Raw genomic sequence first — 6,018 nt, forward strand, 5'->3', positions numbered from 1 at the left:
GTTACAGGAAAAACTTAGACAAAAACTCAGGCTTAAAAAGCCAGAAAATAAACCTTTTAAATGGCTCTAGTCTGGTGAAGACCATAAGGTTAGAAAATGTAGAAAATGTTCGGCTGTACTGGTACATGGCTTGCTTCTGATAGTCTACCAAAAAAAAAAAAAAAAAAAAAAAAAGAAAGGAAACAAAAAAGAAAAGAAAAGCAGCTTAGCTCTTTCCAAGCCCAAGAGGATGGTGGTGGGGAGGATATTTTCCATGCTGATGTTCAGATACACTTCCTGGCACTGTACCCTGCAATTTAATTTAGTGTGAAACTGTGCCTTAAAGCGTCAGTCTATCTCTGAATAAAGACTGGGGGATATGGTGTTGTAGCAGCCCCGAGAGTTTCTTTCTTTCTTTCTTTCTTTTTTTTTTTTTTTCTTTTTCCTTCTTAGTACTGAATGCAGAGAGGAAAAGGCAGGCAGATGCATGTCATAAATAAACCCAAAGCGAACAAAGAACAGATGTCCCGAGGAACTTGCAGTCTCAGTATTTGGAACACAAAGAAATGAAGTAAGCACAGCCCTTCATTGAGGAAGTCCTTCACTTCCTCAAGAAGTTCGAACATGCCAAGAAAGCAAAACAAGGCTAGAGTTTGCAGGCTTCTAATCCCATGAAAGAAGTATATATTCTGCCAAAAATCCAGAGTCAAGAGAGCTTTCCTTTAACACAGGTACAGTATAGTTAAACCATGGGCCTAATACCAGTAAGGTTGTTATCACTCTGTAATTCTATTAGAAAGGGTCAGGAGTTTTTTTGCAAGATTAAAGCAAAGATTAGAAAAAAAATTCTTGGTTGCTCCTTTTTCTCCCCTAGCTAATTCAATGCTTTATAACATAGATGGATCTTAACATTCTTCAGACCTGGGCAACAACACACAGAAAAAGTATTTCTGAGCACTGTCTGCTTCGAAACTGATTCATGGTTATTGATATACTGTAAAAAAACCTGTAAAACACAATGCAAACATACACAGAACTCACCATACATCACAAAGAAAGGTTGTAGGATCTGCTCTATTCACTCTGCATTAAATGCAATATTTTTATTTCCCTTCAGCAAATCCCCTTAAAAGAGACTGTGAGTGAGTGCAGAATGAGGGGTGTGGAGCAGAGGCAGACACCTCTGTGCCCCTGGGGCTGCTGCTGCCCAGCACAGGGGCTGAAAGCCGGCAGCAGGAGACAATAGCTGGGGAGGCAGGAAGCTGGAGGGAGAAACAGCTCCAAGCAGCACAGCTCTGGCCACAAATATTTACTCATAAGTGCTGCTGGAGCGATGATGGCCTAGGAACATAGGCAAGGAAGGATCTGGAAGGAGACGCCATATCTTTTATTAGGCCTAACCACTGGAGAAAAAATAAGGACAAGATTTCATGACCTAAAGCTGAGCCATTATATCTGGAAGTTGCCTATTTTTTCAGCGGTATTGGTGTCTAAATAAAAGACATTGCCTCTCCCTGCAGGTCTTGGTTCATAAGTATTTCCAGATCAGTGATTTTTGTTTTTACATTTCTAATCCAGCCTTCCAGAAAGCTGACAGGAAAATAAAAATTTAAAAGCCACCAATCACAAGTTGGAGGGAGAAGTAAATAAACAAACAGACTGAAAAGTTGTTATAAGCCTAAGAACCACATGGTCCTTGCCAGTTGCAGTTTTTGGACTCAGGCATACACCTGTTTTGACAGCTCTCAGTCTTGGCATGTGCTGAGGAAAAGAAAAAGAAAAGGTGGTAGCTGGAGTTCCCTGCTTGCCTGTTATAGTGTCACAGCAATTGACAGACTAGAATGCAGACAGAGTCAATCCCACTTCCAGCATGGTGGAAGATGGCCAGGAAGGACAGTAAGGACATGGGATGTCCAGTGCACAGCAGAGCCATAACTCCTCGTGGTGAGAGTCTGGCCCCAGTGCTTCAGGCAGCATCTCTCCTTGCACTGTATGTAGGGGCTCTGTTCTTCTTCTCACTAGACTGTCACTCATGCTTGTCACCACATCCCTCTTGTGATCTTTTTGTTAGGTTGCCTTCTCTCTGCGTTTGCTTACATGCTCCTCTGCACCTCCCTGCCCTAATGCACTGCCAGAAGCCTCTGCCCAGCTCCACTCTTGTCCCTCTGTCTCTTCCTCAGCAATTCCACCCCAGAGCCTTGTTAGCTCTTGCTCCAGCTCTGGACAAGAGCTGTTGGGCCCATCCAGAGCTCCTTCCCCACCAGCATGGCAGCAAACTGTCCTCAAGGCACTGTTTCTGTGCCAGGGGACAGGGAAGGATGGATTTCACCTGCAGGGGACGGCTCCTCCCAGCTCCTGCTCACCGCTCAACCTCCCTGAGGAGCACCAGCAATGGTGAGAGGCTGCAGACAGCAAAGGGAGACCTGTTGACTGAGACATATTAGACCCCAGACACCTACTTCCCATGGGACATCTTTTTTCCAGACAGCCCAGATTTTCTCACAGAGAGAGGGTCTCTCTCACATCACCCTGAGCAGGGAGCAGTGTGCTGCAGTGGGAAGCAGAAATGGGGGATCACGGGGGCCAATTCACTTCTCTGAGTACAGGAGCAATGCAAGAGGCAGGAACATGCCTCAGTTGTGCAAATGCCCAAGGAGAAACTGAAAGCATTCTGAAAAACCATATCTACAATTACGGACCCCATCTTTCCCTTATTCAAGTCTCTGTATCGTCTTTTCCCCACACACACACACCTTCTTATGTGTTGTCACAGCTGAAATGATAGTATTTGCCCTACAAATGCCACAGAGAAAAGCTACAAATGCTGTTTATTCTTAGAGAATGTTTTTGTTTCTTCTGGCAGAATTTAGGTATTTTTCTGCAATTAGATTTCAAAGGGTTAACTTACTATGATATGTAAAAAAAAAATAAAATAAAAGCTTACAGCTCCTGAGATAGTATCAGCCCATTAAACATAGGTAAGAATATGAGAGGGAAAGAGAAGGGAACAGATATTATATATGTAAGGAAAATTAAAACTCAGGATGTTGGGCGTGGGGGGAATGTGCTTTGAAGTACAAAAGTTCCATTGTTAATGTGGGACAAAACCTCCCCAGTATGGGACAGAGATAAAAAGGAGGGAATTTCTAACAGATCAAGGTCAACCAAGATATATGAATAACATAAATGCTATTAATCTCGTACAGCATGAATCAGAGAGCTGCAGTGGGGCATTGCTGTGTGGCGGGGTTCATGGCATGAGTGTTTTATGCCACTTTGTATTAGATAATGAGCGTATTCATTACAGACTCCTACACATCATCCAAACTGGCAGAGAAGGAGCTTTAAGGAGCTTGAGAGAACAAATCAAAGAGCTGGATCTAAAGCTCGGAAAGGTAATAGGGATGTTCAAATACTGCCCCAAGTTTAGATATTTGCAGGCATTCATACAATCTGACTCTGCAGGAAATAGCGTGAGAAAGAAGCTCTTGCTTGGAAAGCTTTCTGCTTATTATTTATCATGCTGCCTCTGTCATAACAGCTGATTTTACCAATTAAAGAAAAAAAAATAGAGCAATACAGGAAAACACTACATCAGAAAACACTACATTGCCCTTTTTTTTTTTTTTTTTTTTTTTTCTCATGGCTGCAAATTCAGAGACACAAAGAAAATAAATTTTCATCTTGGAAGGCTTAATCTAAACATCATTGGGAAACAAGGGACTGAGCCATAGTGGAGTCAAAAAACTACATAACCAGACGTAATTCTGATTTCACATGTTGTATTTCCACACATTTTAGTCCCCTGGAATTCCAGAGACACATGTGTTCCACAGGAGAAGCTTAAAGAATAATTTATCTCAGGAAGGAAGGAAATAAAATGTATACACGTGTGTATATAATTTTGACAACAATCTGCAACGAGATTGTTTGCAATGGTTTACACTTCCATTTATTCATTCCAAATAAACATTTTAACTCAATGGCATGGGTCTATGTAGCATGTTTTTCCTGATTGTTATGCTTTCAGATTTTTGAAATAAAGCTGAAATACAGTTGGGACCAAATTAAAATTCCAAAACCGACTAATTCTTTCTCTCTGAGGTTAGCAGGGTTTTCTCAGCATGAACCTAGACTTGCATTGAATTCTACATTTTGGTGCCATGTAATCAATGGAAAAGGGCAAGCCCCGTAATGGGGCCAGCCCTCCACAATGAGCACATCCAAACTTAAAAAAAGGGATTTTCAAAGAGGGGCTGGTTGTTTGTATGCAGTAGCATCTAGAGGCTGCACTGCATTTGGAGCTCTTCTGCAGCACTCTATAAATTCATAGATATACACACATATATACACATATGTGCTCTGTGTGTGTACACATGCACTACCCACACATGTGTGTGTGCACTGTACACATATATTCATACAATACAAACGGCTTCTCTACCTGATCTCTAGGAGATACATTGTTTGAGCTTAGTGAAGGGAAGCTGGAGCAGGGAAGGGGGGAAGAGAAAGAGAAGAAAGAACCATTCCATACCTAGGAATGGTTCAAGGTAACCCACCCCTCAGGAAACATCTGAAGACTGCTCAAAGGCAATGCCAGTACTATGATCCAGCTAATTTACAGAATGGGCTTAAGCAGGACAAGAAGAATAATGGAAGATCAAAGGATAAGCCGCATATGGATTTCAAAACTGTCAGCAGAATTATCATTTTGTGTAGGGAAAATCAGGTGAAGGCAAGATTCAGTCAAGATTTAGACCACCAAACTCCCCTTGTGACTACCTATGTCCAAGTAGACAAAGGATCCTGAAAGCCTGTACAAGAGAGCAGCACTGGAGCCTGAGGATCCTCCCCAGGGCCCCTCTGGTGAGCCTGGGAGTTTCTAGAATCCCTTGCCTTAAGCACAGTCCTCTCCATGAAGAGGCACCCATCTTTCACACAGGCTCTGCAAGCTGCTGCTTCACATCCTGCAGACTTTACCTCCACCACTGAATGTAACAGACCTGGGATATTAAAATGCTCTGCACGTTGAAAGAGGTGTTTGCTGCATCCGGGGTCTCCTCTGAGCATACCTCTGGTACCCTTTGTGCACAGTTTTAGTTCAGTTAGTCAGAGCATGGTGCTAATAATGCCACGGTTGTGGGTTCAATCCCTGTATGGGCCAGTCACTGAAGAGTTGATGATCCTTGTGGGTCACTTCCAACACAGAATGATCTGTGATTCTGTGAATGTCTCTGGAGAGAGGGATTCAGGCTTTACCTACAAAGCTTACATAAAGAGCCCATGGTGGAAAGAGGTACCTTGCCACTGGAAATGCCTTGCCATTCTCCCTGGGCACCTTACCTGGCAGGACAGGCTGTCAAGAGTGAGCTGGAGGAGGAGGAGTTGGGGGAAAAAAAACCCTCTCTATTCTTCAGGTTCATTGTCAGGGCATAAAGCTGAGAAGGGGGAATCAGAAATATCAGACCAGCTTCCATAGTTTTTGAGTCACTGCATGTCTTAGATAAGACCCATCCTCAGTTTCCTTCCATTTCCTAAAAACTCCTAGCTATACCAAACAGGTAACCTCAGGGAGCTGTTGCTCACACAGAGCTGGGCTAGTAAGGGGAAACTAAGGCAGCCTCTATTCCTGTAGAGGGTAGGAACACCATGAGTGGAGGCACAAGAAATGGCACATTCCCATGAAAAATTGAAGCGTGTCCCAGCATCTTCCTTCCAGATGTGGAGAACAAAAATATGAATGCTTCACTTCTGACAGCAGCCTCACAAAGCTGGGAAGGCAGCAGGGGACAGTTTAATGTTCACTCCTGCCCCACCATACAGACACTCAGAACAAACAAACAAAAAAGTTTTAATATTCATAGTTACAGAGTTGTGACTATAATATTTGGGGGTTTTCAGTGTCTAAATCTTGACTCCATTCCATTTATTTGGATTTGTTAGACCAAAACCCACCTCTCTCAGAGGCTTTTACCTCTTAGTTAAATATAGCGGTGAAGCAGTTAACACAGTTTTATGCATCACCGTGTTGGCATG

The sequence above is a fragment of the Agelaius phoeniceus genome, chromosome 2 (assembly GCF_051311805.1).
Source record: "Agelaius phoeniceus isolate bAgePho1 chromosome 2, bAgePho1.hap1, whole genome shotgun sequence".
NCBI lineage: Eukaryota > Metazoa > Chordata > Aves > Passeriformes > Icteridae > Agelaius > Agelaius phoeniceus.